The sequence below is a fragment of the Phyllostomus hastatus genome, unplaced genomic scaffold, assembly GCF_019186645.2.
Source record: "Phyllostomus hastatus isolate PE091 unplaced genomic scaffold, TTU_PhHast_1.1 phas_contig_38, whole genome shotgun sequence".
NCBI classification, from domain to species: Eukaryota; Metazoa; Chordata; class Mammalia; order Chiroptera; family Phyllostomidae; genus Phyllostomus; species Phyllostomus hastatus.
In genome coordinates this window covers 16,144,142-16,167,220 of record NW_025333869.1, presented here as the reverse complement: position 1 = coordinate 16,167,220, position 23,079 = coordinate 16,144,142, and positions in this window count along the sequence as shown.

Genomic DNA, 23,079 nt, shown 5'->3' with positions numbered 1-23,079 from the left:
CATATGGTATTTGTCTTTCACCACCTGGCTATACCACTTCACATCGGTGAGAATGGCCATCATAAACAAATCAACAAACAACACATGCTGGAGAGGATGTGGAGAAAAAGGAACCCTAGTACACTGTTGGTGGGAATGCAGACTGGTTCAGCCACATTGGAAAACAGTATGGAATTTCCTCAGAAAACTGAAAATGGAACTTCCTTTTGACCCAGCAATTCCACTACTGGGACTATACCCTAAAAACCCTGAAAGAACCATATTTGTAAATCACAAATCTCAATTGTTACTCTCTTACTTAAAATCCTTTGTTGTATGTATGTTAAGGTAAATTTTTATCACAGAATAAATGATCTGTCTCTCTATCTTTTTTTAACATCTTCTCCTACCCGTCTTCCATACATATATGGAAGACAGATATATATATATATATATATATATATATATATATATATATATATATATATATATATATAACCTGTTTATATATATATATAACCTGTTTAACCTGTCCTTAACATTTATAACTTTTCTAAATATCACATTATCTTTTATGCCCCCACATATTTCCCCTATTTACCACCTTCTATCCTGTTAACACTATTTGTGTACATATTTTTACTTAATATAAGCATTATTTCTTCAGTTATACTCTTCCCTAATTCACATTCTCTCTATAAACCTGCCAATGGCTTGCTGTGTTTTCTTTGTTATCCTGTAGCCAGTACTAATTGCAATGATTTGCAGCCATGTATTTACTTGTGTTCCTTTTTATTGTACTCAGATACAGGGATCTTATCTTGAGTGACTTTGTATTTCTAGAGTCTAGCATAGTTTTAGCATATTGTTGATACCCAAAAGTTATGGATTTAATTAGATTGGGTTGGATTGAATTGGATTATACTGGATTTAACTAAACTGAATGTAAACATTTAGGATTATTGACAATAGCCCAATAGCCATATGAACAATTTTCCTTCCCTAAATTTAATGTTTACAAATTAGTTTATCCCTCAGTGTACCTCTTTAGACACCCTGTGAGGTAAGGGGACAATGATAGACAAGAGTACCAAATTTTGCTCACTAGGTTGATGATTACATTCTTTGAATTTAACAAGTTGGTCGTATTTTAACTCTGAAGTAGAGGCGGGACTTTGAACACTGTAGAAATCAACAAATTATTAAGAATTAAGAATGTTAGAAAAGGTGTTAACCTTACTGTTATAGAGTTTGTGTACTTGTTACTTTTCTTCCAAGACTTCTCAATATCTGCTCTTATTACTACTTATTTTCTTGGAGGGAGTTCATATGAAGATATATGTTTCAATTAAGACAACATTTTGTACTTTGTTCTCCCTATACTGCTAACCTTAGGTTAATTGTCTGAATATTATTAAATTCATTCACTACAAAATGCACATAAAAGATAAAATTAGTATGATATTTGAGAGAAATACACAAAATAATATTAGAATAAAGCTTCATCTTTGAGTATTCTGGCACATTAATACAAAGGATTTTCAAATTATGAGTTTTTTGTTATTGCAATAAAAACTAGTTTATCTTTTGAAATATCATTTTTCACATAAGCACAAGTGGATGATATAGATGGAAGACAGTGATTAGAAGGAGTGAGAAATGAAAATAACCACAAAAAATAGTATGTTTCACAGCAACCAGAGTCTTTAAAGAATCTTCAGCCCTGGCTGGCATAGCTCAGTGGATTGAGCGCAGGCTGCGAATCAAAGTGTCGCAGGTTCGATTCCCAGTCAAGGTACATGCCTGGGTTGCAGGCCATGACCCCCAGCAACCACACATTGATGTTTCTCTCTCTCTCTCTCTATCTCCCTCCCTTCCCTCTCTAAAAAATAAATAAATAAGTAAAATATTAAAAAAAAGAATCTTCAAGTTATATAACAATAGGGGAAATGAAAACAAGAAGAAGTAAGCTCTCCATCTAAAAGTATGAAGTATTGGTTTGATAAGAAAATAAGACATAGTATTCTCCAATTTAAATGTGTTTATAAGACTTTATCTAAATCTTTTACATGTAAAATAGTTCTCTTCTGAGAGATGAAAATTTTATAGAAGTAGAGAATAGAATGATGGTGGCCCAGGGCAAAGGGGAAGGAAATGGGCATGGGAGATATTGTTTAAGAATGCAAAGTTTCAGTTATGCAAGATGAGTAGGTTCTGGAGATCTAATGTACAACAACATGACTATAGCTAACATTTCTGTATTATATACTCAAAATTCTCTAAGGGGGTTAATCTTAAGTGCTCTCCCTACAAAAAAAGAAAAATGAAAACTGTGAGATATACATATGTTAATTAGCTTTTTGTGATTATTTCACTCTACACACATAAAATTACCAGTTATAAAAGCCTCACCAGGAGGATATATTTATTGATTTTAAAGAAAAAGGAGAGAAAGGAATATAGAGAGAAATATCAATGTGAGAAACATAGGTCAGTTGCCTCCTACATGGGCCCCAACCAGGGATAAAACCCACAACCTAGGTATGTGTTCTGACCAGGGATTGAACTCACAAACTTTTGGTGTATGGGACAATGATCCAACCAACTGAACAACCTAGCCAGGGCTAAATATATGTAATTTTTAATTGTCAATTAACTCAATAAAGCTGAGGAGAAAAGTAAATAAATAAATGAAGCAATGTAAACCTATCACTAATCTTGATAAGTCAATTCAAGATATGTGACCAAAGTAGGCATGCCTCTAGATTTATCTTTGGCTTTTCTCTCTTCTGCAATCATTCTTATCATTTTCTGAGAAGTCATTCTTACCCTTATCCCTTGTCTTATGAAACTCTTATAGATTTGTCAATACTATCTGTGTTAATTTTCCCCAGTCCTGACTCATTTCCTAAGCTTCAGCATCAAACACTAGCTCTCTACTTGATACTTGCCATTATACAACCCATCATCAATGTTTAATATAATCTATTGCAAAAAATAAACTGCATTCACTACAAATAGTACTAGTTAAGACCAACAAACATGAGATAGTGTTAAAGAACTTTGAAATTAATTTCATTTGCATATTCAAAGTCTGGAGGTAACAGACTCTCTCTTTGACAAAATTTTAGTGAAGCTCCTCTGACCCTCCTCTCAACTAGAAAAAAAAAACTCACAAAACCTCAATGCTACAAACTTGAACAAAAACTAGCATGATGTCAAAGCAGCTCAAAGCTTTGTCCCTGTGCTAAGCCAGATCTGTTAAGTTCCTGGAAAAGCTGAAGGCTGCCAAAAAACTAACTGTTTGTTCCAACCAAAACTTCAAAAAGATACCTTAAGCCAACATCTACCTTACCTAACAGTTCTCAAAACAGTTCTCAAACCACTTCACCCCCAACTTCTGTAATTTTTCCACTATTCCTGATTCTGCTCAAGACCACCTCATTCCTTCCCTCTAATTCCTCATCCTTCCTTTAAAACTCTAGTCATTTCTTACCAGATTAGAGTTGATTTCAATTTTTATTGAAGTCTCCTGACTTACTGCAATAGCCTGAATAAAATCTGTCTTATAGCCTTTAACAAAAGGCTGGCTCTGTTTCTGTTTGACAGAAGAAGTTGCTGCAGAACTGATTGGCAAAGCTGTGGGCCAGGAATCTGTTTTCCTTTTCCTTGTCTTTTGTTCTTCTGCTATGTATGGCTTCCAATCCCAACACCTCACAGTATAGGATGCTTGCTACAATTCCAACTATTATGGCTGTATTTCAGCCAATTAGATGGAGGAGGAAGGGAAGATAAATATATACCCTTTAAAGAAAATTCTTGGAAGCCACACGAACCACCCTCTGCTGGTATTATATAGTCACATTTAGCTACATAGATGCTGGAGATAGGAGACTTTATTCTATGAGAATTTATGCTCTGGAAGAATTAAGGATTTATCATTACTGGAAAAAAAGGAGAGAACCAATACTGAGACACAACTAGTATGCTCCACCATACCACTTCCCTAACTAACTGCTTCTCTTTATTTAATCATTTATATATATATATATATATATATATATATATATATATATATATATAAATGATATATGATAAATGATATATGAAAATGATAAACTATATATATATAGTTTAGTCATCTGAGTCAAAACTTTTTAAGCCTAGAAATAAAATTGAAGCCACATTTTTTGTTTAATAAAATAAATATATTTAATTAGATGACTTCTAAGATCTCTTTTAGATAGTCCATAGAATATCATTTGCCAAGAGATAACAAATACTTTTAAAAGTGTATCTGATAATGAACATAGAACTGAAAATTAAGTCTCAGAAAGCAGTAAGTGGCTTCTACTATGTACACATGAAATACAGTTGAATTAGCCCTAAACTGGAATTATTAATCCTTGAAGAGATATTGACTACCAGTCAGGGTGCTGGGGGAGGAAACTGGCATAATGACACCATACTTCAAAGAATTCCACAAGTGTAAGCTTGAAATTTAGCACCTAGAGATGAGTTCATTTAGTTCAAAACTTGAAAATAAATATTCTATAATTAAGCTATTCTCATAATATTGAAACAAATGTGATTTCTCAAAAAGCATTGCTTTAATATAATAATAAAACTTTAATTTAATGATATTATAACCAAATGCAGGTTTGGTTGCCTGTAACTATGAGAACCAATACTCAAGAGGCGGGTTCTGATATAAAAGACTGATTTATTCAGATTCTGTCCACCTGGAAGATGAAGTCTCATCCCAAAGTCCATCTCCCTAAGAAGATGGGGGACTCTTGTCTCAAAGCCCAATTTCACCTCTCAGAGGAGGCAGAGGTTTTTATAAGGAGGGAGAAGGGAACAGAACAAAAAATCAAGAGAGGGGATTAAAAGGTTCTCTATGTGCAGATGAGTACAGTCCATTTTGATAAGGCAAGTGATGGTCCCATGTGCATCATCCTGGTTTAGTGATCCTGGCCTCATATCCTTCTGGCTTTATGTCACTCTGGCTCCCAAAGCTGGGATGCCTGAAGTTTGGAACCTGTATTATTTGAAGTTAGTTCTTAGGATTCTTATACAAACAAGCTGTTTAACTGCAAGCTACATATTAGTCAGAGTCAGCACTTAGGGAAAAAAATGTCAAGAGAATTGTGGGGTGGGTTAAAATTTCCCACCATTACAATTTTCCAATATTACAATTTGATTGTATTTTGTTTTAAATTAGTGCCTGAGTATTTGTAAATCGAAATACCATTTTTCCTTTTTTAAGAATGTATGTTATACATTCTTAAACGTATTTATTTTTAGAGAGAGAGGAAGGGAGGGACGATGAGAGGGAGAGAAACAGCAATGTGTGGTTGCCTCTCCCACACCCCTTACTGGGGACCTGGTTCACATCTCAGGCATGTGCCCTGATGGGGAATCAAACCAGCGACCCTTTGGTTCCTAGGCCTGCACTCAATCTACTGAGCCACAATAGCCAGGGCTGATCTGTTTATTGATTAAACAAAATTTGTCCTAAAGAATTGGAGCCCAGATTTTTATGGCAACATTTTTGAAGTAATATTTCAAATTAACTTTCAACCAGTTCTTGAGTCTATTTTGATATATTATAGTGGCCTAAAAAATTAATCACTTATCAAGTTTTAAAAGTATATTATCATATTTTCTTTTCTTAATTTAAATTATTTTATTGTTGTTCAATTATAGTTGTCCATATTTCCTCCTCACTCCCTCCAAACCAACCTCCCTCCCTTGGTTCCACCCTCCCCCTTGGTTTTGTCCATGTGTCCTTTATAGTAGCTCCTGAAAACCCTTCTTCCCACTGTTCCCTCCCTGCTCCCCTCTGGTTATTGTTAGGTTGTTCTTAATTTCAATGACTTCAGTTATATTTTGTTTGTTTTTTTTTTTATTTTGTTGATTATGTTCCAGTTAAGGGAGATATCATATGGTATTTGTCCCTCACTGTGTGACTTATTTCACTTAGCATAATGCTCTGCAGTTCCATCCATGTTGTCGCAAAGGGTAGGAACTCCTTCTTTCTCTGTGCTGCAAAGTATTCTACTGTGTAAAGGTACCATAGTTTTTTTCATAGGCACTTAGGTTGCTTCTAGCACTTGACTATTGTAAATTGTGCTGCTATGAACATTGGGGTGCATAGGTTCTTTTGGATTGGTGTTTCAGGGTTCTTAGGATATAATCCTAGCAGTGGAATTGCTGGGTCAAAAGGCAGATCCATTTTTAGTTTTCTAAGGAAACTGAATACTGTTTTCCACAGTGACTACACCAGTCTACAATCCCACCAACAGTGCACTAGGATTTCCTTTTCTCTGCATCCTCTCCAACACTTGTTTGTTGATTTGTTTATGTTGGCCATTCTGACAGGTGTGAGGTGGTGTCTCATTATGGTTTTAATTTGTATCTCTCTGATGGCTAGTGATGCTGAGCATCTTTTCATGTGTCTCTGGGCCCTCTGTATGTCCTCCTGGGAGAAGTATCTGTTCAAGGTTTTTGCCCATTTTATAATTGGGTTTTTTGTCTTCCTGGAGTGGAGTCGTGTGAGTTCTTTATATATTTTGGAGATCATACCCTTGTCTGAGGTGTCATTGGCAAATATGTTTTCCCATACAGTTGACTCTCTTAATTTTAATGCTGTTTACTTTAACCATAGAAAAGCTTCTTAATTTTATGTAGTCCCATTTGTTTATTCTTCCCTTTATGTCCCTTGCTCTAGGGCACATGTCAGTGAAAATACTGCTGTGTAGAATATCTGAGACTTTCCTGCCTATGTCCTCCTCTAGGAGTATTATGGTGTCATGACTTATATTTAAGTCTTTTATCTATCTTAAATTTATTTTTGTGTATGGTCTATGTTGGTGATCGAGTTTCATTTTTTTTCATGTAGCTGTCCAGATCTCCCAACACCATTTGTTGAACAGACTACTTTTGCTCCATTTTAGGCTTCTTCCCCCTTTGTCAAATATTAATTGACCATAGAGACTTTGGTTTTTATTCCTGGGCTCTCTGTTCCTCCCCATTGGTCTATGCACCTGTTTTTATGCCAGTACCAGGGTGTTTTGATTACAGTGGCCTTGTAATACAGTTTGATATCAGGTATTGTGATCCCTCCTGCTTTGTTCTTCTTTTTCAAAATTGCTGCATCTATTCAGGGTTGTTTATAGTTCCATATACATTTCTGAAATGTTTGTTCTATATCTGTGAAATATGTCATGGATATTTTAATAAGGTTTGTACTGAGTCTATAAATCAGTTTGGGTAGTATGGCCATTTTGGTTATGTTAATTCTTCTGGTACATGAACACAGTATATACTTCAGTTTGTTTGTGTCTTCCTTAATTTCTTTCTTCAGTGTTGCATAGTTTTCTGAGTACAGGTCTTTTACCCCCTCGGTTAGATTAATTCCTAGGTATTTTATTTTTCTTGTTGCTATATCAAATGGGATTTTTTTCCTGATTTCTATTTCTGATGTTTCATTGTTGGTGTACAAAAAATGCCTTTGATTTCTGAGTATTGACTTTGTAACTGGCTGTGTTGCCAAATTCACTCATTAGGTCAAATAGCTTTTTGGTGGAGTCTATAGGATTTTCTACGTTCACTATCATGTCATCTGCAAACAGTGACAGTTTTGATTCTTCCTTTCCAATTTGAATGCCTTTTATTTCTTTTTTTTTTTTGTCTGATTGCTGTGACTAGGGCTTCCAGTACTATGTTGAATAGGAGTGGACAACCTTGTATTCTTCCTGATCTTAGTGGGAAAACTCTAAGTTTTTGTGTATTGAGTATGATGTTGGTTGTAGGTCTCTCATGTATGGCCTTTATTATGTTGAGGAATGCTCCCTCTATTCCCATCTTGCTGAGTGGGTGCTGTATCATGAATGGGTGCTGTACCTTATCAAATGCTTTTCAGCATCATTGATAAGATCATATGATTTTTGTCTGTTTTGTTTATGTGGTGTATTATATTTATTGATTTGCAAATATTGTATCATCCTTGCATCCCTGGGGTGAATCCCAGTTGGTCATGATGTATGATCTTTTTAATGTATTGCTACATGAAGTTTGCCAATATTCTGTTGAGAATTTTAGCATCTATGTTCATCAGTGGTATTGGCCTGAAGTTTTCTTTCTTTGTTACATCTTTACCTGTTTTTGGTATTAGGATGGTGTTGGCTTCATAAAGAGAGTTTGAAAGTCTTCTGTCTTCTTGAACTTTTATAAGTAATCTGTGGAAGATGGAGGTTGGATCTCCCTTAAATGCCTTGTAAAATTCTCCTGTGAAACTGCCTGGTCCAGGGCTTTTGTGCGTAGGAAGCTTTTTAATTACTGTTTCAATTTCATCAGATGTTATTAGTCTGTTCAAGCTATCTTCTTCTTCTTCATTGAGTTTTGGAAGATTACATTTTTCTAGAAATTCGTCTATTTCACCTAGGTTTTTAAATTTCTTGGCATATAATTCTTCATAGTAATTTCTTACAATGCTTTGTATTTGTGTGGTATCAGTTGTAATCTCTCCCTTTTCATTTCAAATTGTGTTTACTTGGGTCTTCTCTCTTTGTTCTTGATGAGTCTGCTAAAAAGCTTGTTGATTTTGTTTATCTTTTCAAAGAACCAGCTCCTGGATTTATTGATCCTTAGAATTGTGCTTTTAGTCTCTATGTCATTTAATTCTTCTCAGATCTTGGTTATTTCCATCCTTCTACTTGCTCTGGGCTGTCTTTGTTGTTGTTTCTCAAGATCTTGTAGGCATAGAGTTATGCTATTTGTTTGAAATATTTCTTTTTTCAGAAGGCCTATATTGTGGTGAACTTCCCTCTCAGGACTGCCTTCACTGTGTCGCACAAATTTTGGATTGTTGTGAGTTCATTTCCATTTGTTTCCAGAAATTTTTTTATTTCTTCTCTAATCTCATTCTTGACCCATTCATTGTTTAATAGCATGCTATTCAATCTCCATGATTTTGAGTGTTTTGGGGGTTTTTTCCTTGAGGTTGGTTTCTAGTTTCAGTCTCTTGTGGTCAGGGAAAATGGTTGGTGTGATTTCAATTTTCTTGAATTTGTTGAGGCTTGTTTTGTGTCTTATCATGTGGTCTATCTTTGAAACTGTTCCATGTGCATATAAAAAGAATGTGTATTTTGCTTCTTTGGGATGAAAGGCTCTTTGTATATCAGTTAAATCCATTCTATCTATAATATTGTCCAATGTTCCAGTGTCTTTGTTGATATTTTGTTTGGAAGGTCTATCCATTTTTGACAATGGAGTGTTAAAGCCCCCTACTATAATTGTGTTGCTGTCAATATCTTTCTTGAAGTCCTCCAAGATTTTCTTTATGTATTTGGGTGCTCTGAAGTTGGGTGTATATATATTTACAATGTTTATGTCTTCTTAATGGATTCTTCCCTTGAGTATTATGAAGTGTCTTCTAGATCTATTTTTATGATTCTTGAAGTCTATTTTGTCTGATATTAGTATCGCTACCCTTACTTTTTGTTTCCTGTCCATTTCTTGGAATATTTGTTTGCAGCCCTTCACCTTCAATCTGTGTAGGTCTTTTGTTCGGAGGTGGGTTTCCTGTAGGCAGCATATGTATGGGTCAAGTTTTCTTATGCATCCTTCTAGTCTGTGTCTTTTGAGTGGGGCGTTTAACCCATTTATGTTTAAGGTTATAATTTATAGCTACTTATTCATTGTCATTTTTTCATACCTGTGTTCTTCTCTCTTTCATCATTTTTGTTCCTGTTCTTAAAGCAAAGCCTATAGCATATCCTGCAGAGCTGGTCTGGAAGGGGTATATTCTTTTAGACTTCTTTTGTCTGACTAGCCCTTATTTGGCCTTCCATTTTAATTGAGAGCCTTGCTGAATAGGTAGTCTTGGTTCCAGCCTCTGGTTTTCATTACTTGGAATATTTCTTGTCATTGTCTTCTGGTTGGAGCATTTTCATTGAGAAGTCAGCTGCTAATCTTATCAGGGCTCCCTTGTATGTTAGCTCCTGTTTCTTCCTTGCTGCTTTTAAGATTCTCTTTATCTTGTAATTTTGCCATTTTAATTCTGATGTGTCTTGAAGTGGGCCTCTTTGGGTTCCTCTTGATTGGGAGTCTCTGTGTTTCCTGGATTTGCGTGACTTTTCTCTCATCAAATTAGGGAAGTTTTCCATCATTACTTTTTGAAACAGGTTTTCTATCCCTTGCTCTTCTTCTTCTCCTTCTGCTTTCCCTATTATACGGATATTATTATGTTTCATGTTGTCCTGCATTTTCCTTAACCCCTCTTCATTCTTTGTGAGCTTCTTTCTTTTTTCTTGCTCTTTCTGGGTGTTTTTTTTTTTATCTTGCCCTCCAGCTCACTGATCTGATCCTCTGCTTCATTGAGCTTGCTTTTCATTCTTTCTACTGTGTTCTTCAGTTCAGAAATTGTATTCTTCATTTCCTCTTGGCCCTTGTTGGTAGTTTCAATTTCCTTTTTCATGTTGATACAGTTTGTAGTGAGTTCATTGTAGTTTCCCTGTAGTTTCTGGTAATTCTCTGTGAGGTCATTGAGCTTTCTTATAACTGCTGCTTTGTACTCAATATCTGATAGTTGACTTGCCTTATTTCATTTAGCATTCTTTCTGAGGCTTCCTCCTTTCCTTTCATTTAGGGATTGTTTTCTTCTATTATTTGTGAGACTCTTCTTGTGAGCTTCTGCTTCTTAAATTGATGCGATATGACTCCTTGGATTTATGGTGTGAACTTCTATGATAGAATGCTCGTGAGATTCAGTGGTGCCTTCTCCTTGATCTCCCAAGCTCACTAGTCTCAGGCTGTCATTTATGTTTGCTGTTTGTATGTCTTTGGGTTTTGATTGCTGTTGGGGTTTTCTTTGGTTGGTCCATCCCACCAGCTAGTTAACTGAGGATCACTCTGTCCACCACCTCTTGTATTTTGTTGTGCTGGTGAGGGCAGGTTGTGTTGAAGCTGGTTCTTCTGTGTGTACAAGGTTTTAAGGATTCTCTCTTGCTCTTGCTCCTGTTCAGTTGTTTATTTTAAGTAATTTCTCCATCATGTAGTTGTATTTCCACATAGGTCCTGGGTTGAGTTAGTGTGGCTTCCATTCCCTCCTTCACCTTCTTCTGTTGTTATCTGTTGGTGGTTCTTTGTTGGTAGGTTTTTTCTTACAGCAGGCATCCTGGTGTTCACAGCTTCCACAAAGTTGTTTTTGTGATCAGTTGGAGGAGGAAGGCAAAATGGTTAAAGGCAGCAAGAGTGTATTCTATGATATTTATAGTACCAGCCGATAGAGAAGAGACAGGATATCCTTTGGATATACATAGTGTTAACCATGGTATTTCACCCAACTAGCCACTTTTTAGAAAGGGTGGAAAGAAGATAAGACTCTTGTTGAGGGTGGGGGGAATGATTGTGAGTTGGATCTAGAAATCAGTGAGCTTGTGGGAGGTCAGATTCTGAGGTAAAGTGAAAGTAAAGGATAGAAAATAAGTGTAGTGTGTGAGAGAATAAAGTTGACCACAACAGTAATAGAGTTCAGGAGGCCAGGAAGTGGACTAAGGTCTGGGAGCGGTGCTGTGTAGTATTTACAATTGTATGGAACAGCTATTATTTACAATAATAATGGAGTAACAATCATATGACAGAATCTATGTGATCTGGGTAACCAGATAAGGAAGTATAGGACCTAGAGTAGTGTGCTAATGGAACACAGGTGAAGTGAAAAACAGTAAAATAACAGTATGCTGTGAAAGAGAGAACCAAGGGAAATCAGTCAAACAATGCAATTTAACCAGCCAAGTGAAGAAGACTAATCAGAAAGAAGAGGAATACAAAAATACTAATAAAATAAAAGATGTAAAAATAATGAAAAAATAATAATACAAATGTGGAATAACTTGCAAGTTCTCTGTAGTAGCAAAGTGAAATTTGTTTCACTGTCTCAGCTGTTGGGATGCCCCCTCTTTGGGTTCATCTCTGAACTTTTCACAGTTCCAGGTTTTTTGTCTCACCTGTGGGAATTATAAAAAAAAAGAAGAAAGAAGAGATAAAAAGGGATAGAAAAGAAGGAATAAAACAAGAAAAAAGGAAAGAGAGGAAGGAGTTTAAAGATTTAAAAAGTTTTAAAAAAATAAAGAATTACTTAAAAAAAAGCCTCCTGCTTGCTTCAAACTGGCCAAGCCAGTTTTGCTGTTCTTCCTGGCTGCAGCAGGGTGAGGGGTGATTGATTTCAATATTGTCCCTTCCTGATTAGAGGTCAGCCTCCAGCCCCATTCCCCAGCAGCCTTTGGTTTGGGCACACACTCTCTCCAAGGCTTTGGTTGTTGGCTTGGAGACCTCTTCCAGGGGCTTCAGGTGTGGGCTCTGGGACTTCTGAAAAGAGCACATTCTCCCCGGGTTGCAGGCCTGCACGCTTGTTCTTGCCACATCTGGTGCCTCATGTTTGGGCACACACTCTTCCCAAGGCTACAAGAGTGTGCACAGGGCCTTCTGTGCCACCTCTAGAGAGCGTGGAGTGGCTGGGTAGGGAGGAGGCCAGAGTTGCTGCTGTAGAATTCCCTAAACAGCCACCAAGTGTCTCTTTTTTCACTTTTTCTTTTTGAGAAATTCCTCTTTCTCAAGCCTGCCTCTCCAACAGAGGTCTGGTCTCTCACACAGCCCAATTCTCCAACCAGACCAGGGACTATCCAGGTCAGGGCCTGAGAGGGCCCTACTTTCAACTATCCCCAGCCGGTGTCCACAGACTCCGTGGGTGCTCACAGCCCCTGTGTGTTTTTTACTTAGTCCTTATTCCCCTCTCTGCGATTTCAAGCAACCAGGTCTCTCCTGGTGTTGCTCAAACCTTGTTTGGCAAGGGAGGCCGTTGTTGAGCCAGCTCTGTCCCAAGAACCCTGGCAGGCACCAGGCCTGAGGCTGCATCCACCCTGGTCCCTGTGCTGGTCCCAGAGACCTTACTGTCTTGAAGCACTCTCCCTACCGTTTGGTTTTTCAATGTCCTATACAATTTTTGGTCCCCTATATTCATATATGCTGGAGTACTGTTGACTGTTTGCTCTATTCTTTAGTAGATTGGCTAAGTATTTCACCCATGTGCAGGGAAAAGTGGGCTCTGCTCCCACCTACCTCACCACCATCTCCCTCCCCCCCATATTATCTATTTTCAGTCACCTATGGTTATACTCCATTTTTTTCTGTGTAAAATTATGTCTGTGAGTTTTGCATTTTCCCTTCTTAATATTGCAAAATTTTGCATATATTTTATTATAACAAAGAACAATATTTTGAATATACCTACTTAAACTTCATCTGTCTTTTAAATCAATTATTTATATTTTTACCTGTACAAATTATTTTTGTCTCCCTATTACAGGTTTAGCTTTAATCTCTCATTTCATAACTCTTTAATTAAAATTTAGTTTGTTTACTTTTACATATTTCATTTAATAATTTTTTAAAAAAACTGATTTTTGGAGAAAAGGAGAGAATAGATATTGTGATGCAGCTTGCATTCTTCACCATGCCACTTTCCAAGCTGCTTCTCTTTCTTTGATTACTTATGTTGACATATTTTAATTATCAGAGTCAAAACTTATTACCTGTGATTTCACCTGAGTCAATTTTGATTGTATGCTTTAAATTGTCAGATTATAAAACTATTGCCATTTTTCTACCTTGTTTTGAATTTCAATTTTGATTTCCTCTTTAACTCAACAGTTGTGCATGTAAAAATATAAATTTCTAATAATGTTCTCTTTTTTATATGAAGAGAGTCTATATGAAGAGTGTATTTTTCCTCATTTTAGATTTTTCCCTGTCATTCCCAAATGTATCTCTTGAATGTCATTCAGAATGCACTTTTTCCTTAAGTTTCTTGAGGTAAATATATTAAATATGGTTTTTATCACTGTTCTTTATAAAATAAAATCTATATATTACTCTGATTTGAAATGGATTTAGTCAATGGTTTTATAGGTTATATTCATAGATATTAGTGTAAATCATAGAAAGAAAGAGAAGGTTGATAATGTACAGATATTTTGCTATGGTAGAGGCTCTACTAAGCCTATCAAATGTTTAAAAGGACTTGAAATTGAAAGCTTATAGAAGGAAAGTTTATGAGGTATTTTTTTGTTTATTTCTAGCAGACACCTTTAAAACATGGTCTTTTCAACCACAGTTGCTTTCAGTTGCTCCTGCTCCTAAGGGAATTAATTATAAATACCTTTCAAATTATTAGCTCATTTTATTAACAACATACCTTGAAATTACAATGTGAATGTAAAAGATGACGTTTGTAGAGTGTGTTTGGAAGGAGATATCAACACAACTAAATAATTAAGTTGCTTAGCTAAAAAAAAAAAGGGCTTTTTGCAGTATGAGAGAGAAAAGAGAAATGAGGAAAATCAGCTAAGAAAGGAGAGAGAGGACAAACAATACAAAGAAAGTTCATGAAAAACATCAGTGCCTGAAAAATTTAGAATAGAAATATGTTTAAAACCATGTGTATCACCCTGGGTGGGTGGCTCAGTTGGATGGAGCTTCATCCCGTAAACCAAAAGGTTGTGGTTTGGCTCCCTGGTCAGGACACATACCTAGGTTGCAGGTTCAATCCTTGAAGGATTTCTCTCTCCCTCTCTCTCTCTAATAATATTCAAAGGTGAGGATTTTTTTTAAAAGCATAGGTGTCAATTTCTGTCCTCTAATTATTTCAGTTCTGCTGAAACTTCACTAACAACAGCTACCTGTAATGGCCTATAGTGAATGGTGTCATAAGAAACTCAAGGACATTATTTCATATTCTTCCTGTAAGTTATAACATAGAGAAAGACATGCGTGGTCCAGAATTCATAGACCAGGAAAGCAGAGCTAGAGGTGACCCCATGTGGTTATGCTTCTAGGAATTCATACATAATCTTGGCAGGACAGTTTTTCCCACTAAAATTAGTAAAGCAAAGTCACATAAATTTTCAGTAAATTTCATGGATTCTCACTATTGTAGCTATTTTCATTAAGGTTCTATGTTAATATCCTCGCCTTTCCTGATATGCATCCAAGTCAATAAAAGTTTGGAGAGGAATTAAGGAACCAAAAACATTGAATGCTATATGTAATATAATTTTACTTAATTGTTGTAAAGTACAAGTCTGCATTTTCCCTCCACCACTCCCCCCACCCCAGCTACCCCCACTTCCCTCCCCTGATTCCACTACCCTTGGTTTTGTCCATGTAGTGTTTATAGTTATCCCCGAAGTCCCTACCCCCTTCCCCTTATTATCCACTCCCACCTCCCCTCTGGTTACTGTCAGTTTGTTCTTAATTTCAATGTCTCTGGTTATATTTTGCTTGCTTGTTTGTTTTGTTGATTAGGTTCCACTTAAAGGTGAGATCATATGGTATTTATCTTTGACCACCTGGCTTATTTCACTCAGCATAATGCTCCCCAGTTCTATCCATGCTGTCACAAAAGGTTGGAGTTACTTCTTTCTTGCTGCTGTGTAGAATTCTATTGTAAAAAATGTACCACAGTTTTTTGATCCATTCATTTACTGATGGGCATTTAGGTTGCTTCCAGCACTTGGCTATTGTAAATTGTGCTGCTATGAACATTTGGGTGCATAGGTTCTTTTGAATTAGTGTTTCAGGATACTTAGGGTGTAAACCCAGCAGTGGAATTTCTGGGACAAAAGGCAGTTTCATTATTAGTTTTCTGAGAAAATTCCATACTGTTTTTCACAGTGGCTGTACCAATCTGCATTCCCACCAACAGTGCACTAGGGTTCTCTTTTCTCCACATCCCCTCCAACACTGGTTGTTTGTTGATCTGTTTATGATGGCCATTCTGGCTGGTGTGAAGTGGTATCTCATTATGGTTTTAATTTTCATCTTTCTGATGGCTAGTGATGATGGGCATCTTTTCATGTGTCTCTGGGCCCACTATATTTCTTTCTTGGAGAAGTGTCTGTTCAGGTCTTTTGCCCATTTTTAATTGGGTTGTTAGACTTCCTGGAGTGGAGTCATGTGAGTTCTTTATATATTTTGGAGATCAAACCCTTGTCCAAGGTATCATTGGCAAATATGTTTTCCCCTACAGTTGGTTCTCTTTTGATTTTAATACTGTTTTCTTCAGCGATGCAGAAGAAATTGTTTATTCTCTTTGTTTATTCTTTCCTTTTTGTCCCTTGTTTGTTTTGTTTATTTGTTTATTGTTTTCTTTATGTCCCATTTGTTTATTTGTTCATTCTTTCCTTTATGTCCCTTACTCTAGGGCACATGTCAGTGAAAATATTGCTATGTGGAATATCTGAGCTTTTCCTGCCTAGTTTTCCTCTAGGACTTTTATGGTGTCTAACTTATGTTTAAGTCTTTTATTCACCTTGAATTTATTTTTGTGTATGGTGTAAGTTGGTGATTGAGTTTAATTTTTTATGCAGTTGTCCATATCTCCCAACACCATTTGTTGAAGAGACAATTTTTACACCATTTTATACTTCTGCCCCCTTTGCAAATATCAATTGACCATAGAGGCTTGGGTTTATTTCTGGGCTCTCTATTCAAGGCCTTTGTAAAGTTGAAATGTTCCCCTCACCAACTGTTCCACAATTTACCTCTCCTTCTAGCTCCTTACTGCCATCTCTCACCAAAGGGCTAAGATGGGCTAAACTAGAGAATTTAAGATATTATTCTGTACATTCCATTCCCGAATACTCTGGATGGAACTGCCCTTTGCATGTGCTAATTATAGACAGACAACTTTTGTTTCTTACTATTCAGGCTCATTAGCAATATATTTTGTAGGAAATCTGCCAATTTCCTGACTTATGGTTGTCAAGCTCCCACATGATACAGGATTGAGAGAATTTGTTTCGTATTTTAATATTAATTTGATCATTTCATACAGAAAGATTTTGAAGTCTAAATCATTGTTGGAAAAGGAAATTTAGTTTTTCTGAACAGGGACAAAATCTAACCAGACTTGGTCTTGGTTACTTGTACATGGTCTCACTCACATTCATCTTTTTCTTCAAAATACACCATTATATGACTCATGCAAGGCTTGTAGAATTTGTCAGTAGACTACTCCCTTTCTAAGTACTAGACTATATTTTCCTCAATCTTGTCATAGTTTAAATCTTCTTTTAATGTTCTTTTTATTTTGTCTCTCTCCTGCTCACACACCACTGATACCTTCCATAAGACCATAAACTTGGACAATTCTTCCACTTGAGTTGCAAATAGAAACATACATGCCAAGGAGACCTATGACCTAAGGGTTAGTCTAGACAGACAATATAATGTTTATGTGGAATTCTAATCTCAGGTGCAGGAGCTCTACAGAAATCCAGCTACTAGGCTACAGTCAAGAAATCATGGTGAGAGTTTCTTCTTTTTCATCGCTGTATAGTATTATATTGTATAAATGTACCACAGCTTTTTTATCCACTCATCTACTGATGGGCACTTACACTTTTTCCAGATCTTGTCTATTGTTAATACTGCTACTATGAAAATAGGGGTGCAAATACACTTCTGTATTGGTGTTTGGAGATTATTAGGATCTATTCCCAGAAGCGGAGTCACTGGCTTAAAAGGCAGATTCATTTTTAATTTTTCGAAGAAGCTCCATACTGTTTTCTACAGTGGCCAAACCACACTGCATTCCTACCACCAGTGCACAACAGTACCCCTTTCTCCGCATCTTCATGAGCACTTGTTGTTTGTTGATTTACAGTATATAGCCATTCAGACAGGTATGAAGTTATATCTCATTGTGATTTTAATTTGCATCTCTCTGATGATTTATGATGTTGAGCACTTTTTTATTTGTCTACAGGCCATCTGGATGTCCTCTTTAGAGAAGTATCTATTCAGGTCCTTTACCTATTTGTTAATTGGGTTGTTTGTCTTCCAGTGTTGAGTTGTGTTAGTTCTTTGTATATTTGGGGGATTAAACTCTATTTACACAATGGAACAATACACAGCAGAAAAGAAGAAGAAACTCTTACATTTTGTGACAGGATGGATGGACCTGTATAGTACAGGAGTCCCAAACCCAAAACAGGGAGCTGCTTAAGTGTTAGTGATATTCCAAAACAGATCACCCAGAGAACTAACAGATGTGGACATGCCATTTATTACATTATAGGGGAATGCACTGATGGCAGCTGGTCAGTGTGAGAGACCATGCCTGCTCCAGTCTAAGGTGAATTATAAGGGGTCTCCGACAAAGGAAGCACATGTCCTATACATGATTCTAAACTACGTTACATTGGTGTGTAAAAAGGTCAAGAGTGGTCACAGGACAAGAAGCCTCTCCCAAAATCAGATAAGGCAGGAGTTACCATGCATTGCCAAAACAATATACATTCCTTCTTGCCAGTGGCCTTCTTTTTTAATTTTATTTTTTTTTAGAGAGGGAAGGGAGGGAGAAAGAGAGAGAGAGAAACACCAATGTGTGGTTGCTGGGGGTCATGGCCTGCAACCCAGGCATGTACCCTGACTGGGAATCGAACCTGCAACACTTTGGTTTGCAGCCCACACTCAATCCACTGAGCTACGCCAGCCAGGGCACCAGTGGCCTTCTGATCAGGAGGGGAAAGGGTCATGCCCATTGACCCCACAACCTGGAGAATGCTATGCTAAGCAAAATAAGCCAGTCAGTGAAAGACAAATACCACATAATTTCATTTATATGTGGAATTTAATAAACATAACAAACTAATGAACAGAATAGAAACAGAAGCATAAATGCATAGGACAGACTGACAGTGTCTGGGGCATGTGGCAGAGACTGGATGAAAGATGGTGGAGGGATTAACCATAAACATTCATGCATGGATAGGGACAGTGATGTGCAGATTGACTTAGAGAGGAGAGAGGATGGAGCTGGGTAGAAGTGGAGAAAAGGAGAAAAAGCAGGAACAACTTTAATTGCATAAACAATTAAGATAAAGATTATAGTGAAAAGGGATTGCATTGATATAGGTAGAAAGTGAGCGTCTGGTTGTGATAAATGTTTGCTAACATCCTCAGAGCTTCACATCTTCCTCTTCCCTTTATGCTCCATGCCTGGGTAATCTGAAAAAACAGCCTAGATGCTCCCACATTAGGCATTGGTTAGCATTTCAAATCACACAAACCCCTTCCCACGTGGTAATTTTCAGTCTGGCCCCATGCTCTAACCATCAAAAACCCCAACCTGTCTCCTTTCTATTTTGTTTCAAAACATATTCACACAAGTTTGGAGAGCTGCCCTGCTCTCTCCATAGAGCCTCATTATATAATTATTTACATAATGTTTTTCATACCTTCTTGGTGTGTGTGCAGTATCGTTAGCCTTGCTTCACATTCACATCAATTTTGGGGGATGGGATGTTCATACTGTTCCAATATAACGGCTACAACATTAAATTAAAAAATAGTAGTAATAATATTCTGGGTCACAGTAGGGAGTAAAATCACACTGAACAATGCTCACGAGGTAATACTCACACATTGGTTCACTCCATTTGATCATCACTGAACAGCAACGGCACAGAGAAGCAATCAATCATTAGTTAAGAGGTTTAGAAGCAACTAGTCTGCCTGATTAGAGCTAGAGAAGGCTCTGGAATTAAGAGCACTGGCTTTGTTTCCCAAATTTATCACTCTTTTCTGGCAACAGTAAGTAATAAATATAACCTAGTAGGATCTGCAGTATTATCATCTGTTCTTTTCTGTAATTCTTGCTATACCTCAATGAGGAAAGAAGAATTTTTCCTATTTTCACAGGTAGGTACAAAAACCTTGGGAAAAAAGGCAGCTTCCATAGGACAGGGGTCCTCAAGGTGGGTGGGATGGCAGTAAACTCATGAAACAGGATTTCAGGGATGTACAAGGAGCTGGCAGCCTATGTCAACAGCTGAATAAAGGGTTTCTGTGTTTTTGACAGACAAATGTCAGTGTCATCTCCTTGCCATGATAAAGAAAACTCAAAGCAGATAGTGAGAAATATATTGGACTGTAAAACTCTAATCTCTACAGTTTTCTTTGATCTCACCTTTTATCAATCTAGAAAATTATCTCTACTTAAGTAATGGAAATGGTACCACTTAGCCATGCTGGTTTATAGTATGTTGGTTTATAGCTTTTATTTCTTACACATATAAATGCTGTTCTTATGATTCTGTGTCTGGAGTTTGACCTTCAGAATTACAAAGATTGTATGATTAATCTTCATACATGATATTGTATTCATACTTGCCTTTGCACCATTGTTCTCATCATGCCTCCCTATGTAAAATACCCTTTCTCTGAAGATTTTGGCTTGTGAAAACTGTCATTTCAAGTTTACATTAAAGGTGAATTTTAACTATTCATATCATACAACAGAGAAAACTAAATTTTTCTCTAATTAAAATTTTAAGGTCTCTAAAATAGCTACCATCTTTACTATTCTTAATTAAAGAATCATCTGTATCAGTGTATAAAGAAATAAACTTATTTCACTTCATTAGCACAAATATGAGCTTCTTAGCAAATGTCTACATAACATACATGTTTTGCTCTTTACAATTAACAAACCATTTTTATATGTGTTACACAGTGATGCTTAAGGGCCTTTTGCTCACTCTCTGCAATGTGCCTCTTTGGGCCACTGGTGAATGGCACCTCCTTTTGAAGCCTTTGTCATGCTTCATATTACTCTCTCTGAACACTCCTGTTCTATGACATGGTACATTCCTTTATTTCCCTCAAGGACTTCAGCACCTGTATCCCACTCTCCATTTCTAGCTCATCACTATCCTTCATAGTAATACCCACCATTAAGGTGATATCCTTTCTAACTTCTCATTTCACAGTGCCAGGGGCTTCTTAACAAAGGAGGTTTCCAATTCCACTAGTTCATGTCAATGTGGAGGCACAGATCGATCTCAACATTTTATTTACCATAAGCTTCCTACATCTCTAAGCTCCAACAATCTAAAGTTTTCCTCTCAGACCCACTCTCCAGACCTACTGCTCATTCATCCATCTACTAATTTATTTATTTATTCAATAAAATAACTTTCTACCATATTCTTCTAACCCTTCCTGCTCATTATTCCCTCTCTTCCTGCCCTATCCCTAACCTCCAAAGAGTATTATAAAAAATTAATAATACAATGTAGCACTAAAAACATGTATTTGATGAAAATTCTTTTATTCCTCTATCTTTCTGATTTTGAAGAATACAATACAAGATTGTCAAGGAGGAAAGTCTAAAGAACAAAGCACACAGGGTACATTTTTAAGGATTACTTAAAAATGTTAACATCCTTGTGACATTTTTAGAGAAGCATTAAGAAAATATTTTATATTGTTTTACCAATATGTTAAAAAACCCCACATGAAACATATAAATTAACTGGTGGCATAATTATGGTAACATGATTTTCAGAATTAAGGGATATAGAAGATACAACTTGTTACTACATAATGGGAAAAATGGAAATTTAATCACAGCAAGTACACCTAACTAGGTGTTCTGAATCCTAATTATACATCAAAGCCACTTATAAAACTTTTTTTTAAATGCCAAGGCCTAGTCCCTACAGCAGATCAATTAAAACAAGATACTTATAATGGGATTTAGTCATTTGTATTTATTTTAACTTGCACAGATGATAGAAAATAAGAGATACTCAGGGTTGAGAAACACTAATCTGTTCAAAGGGTTAACTTTTGCCTAACTGACAGTAGATCTTTTTGAGAACAACTGGAAGCTGTGGCAATGTTAAAGGTCCACATTTTCACTTGTGTGTTCCTGATATTCAGTTTACCTAGCTGTCTTTCTAATTGGTTTGTTTTACTTTAGTTTGGTTGAAAATCTCACTTAGCCACTGTGAAAAACAGTATGGAATTGCCTCAAAAAAATAAAAATGGAACTGCCTTTTGACCCAGTAATTTCACTGCTGGGACTATACCTTAAGAATCCTGAAACACCAGTTCAAAAGAACCTATGCACCCCAATGTTCATAGAAACACAATTTACAATAGCCAAGTGCTGGAAACAACCTAAGTGCCCATCAGTAAATGAGTAGATAAAAATTGAGGTACACTTACACAATGGAATTCTATGCAGCAGAAAGAAAGCAGGAGCTCTTACATTTCATGCAGCATGGATGGAACTGGAGACCATTAAGCTCAGTGAAATAAGCCAGGTGGTGAAAGACAAATACCATATGATCTCACCTATAAGTAAAACCTAATCAACAAAACAAACAAGGGAGCAAAATATAACCAAAGTCATGAAAGTATAGAAGAAACTGACAGTAACCATAGGGGAGGGGGAAGGGGAATAACAAGGGATAGAAGGAGAAGGGTCTAGTCATGGAACATGTATAAAGAACCCATGGACAAAGACAAAGGTGAGGGGAAGATTGAATGTGGGAGGTGAGGGTGGGTAGGGTGGGGGAGAATAAGGAAGAGGGAGTAATGGGTGTAAAGGATACCGGCCAGCAGTATTCATCTCGGCTGCGGATGTTTGTCGAAACATGCTAATAACATACACAGAGACAACCAAGTTCTGTGGGAGAATCAGAACAGAATGGCCACTCCTCATGAGAGGAGAGCCACTTCTCTTTCCTGAAGGGTGCCACTTGGCCACTCCTCACAGTCGGGAGCGCCTAGTGTCCATACCCAAGCAGCTTTTTATTGAGAAAACAGACTTAGTTTGTGGATTCACAGTCTGGCAGAAAAGATCAAAAGATGTAAACAACTTACAAAGGTGGGGGCAGAAGTCCTACTGAGATTCCAGGCAGGTTTGGGGTTTTTAACATATGAAAAAGGTACAGGTTCCAAAAGTTTCCTGCCTGTGCTTTTAAATTCCAAGTAAATAACATCCTCCAGCAAACAGATCTCACAGGATCTTGCATATTCTATGTCCCAGGCCTGATTACTCTGGGGGCCCACTGTTTCTGGTCTGGGCTGTTTCACCCCTGCAGGTCTCAGAAGACACAGGCAGCCAGGAGACTTGGATTTCTCACATCCAGGAACAAAGACTCAGGCTTTGACAAAGCCAAAGGGGGCAGGGGTTGATGTCTGATCACCCCGTTATTTCCACAGCCCAGTGAGTCCCTG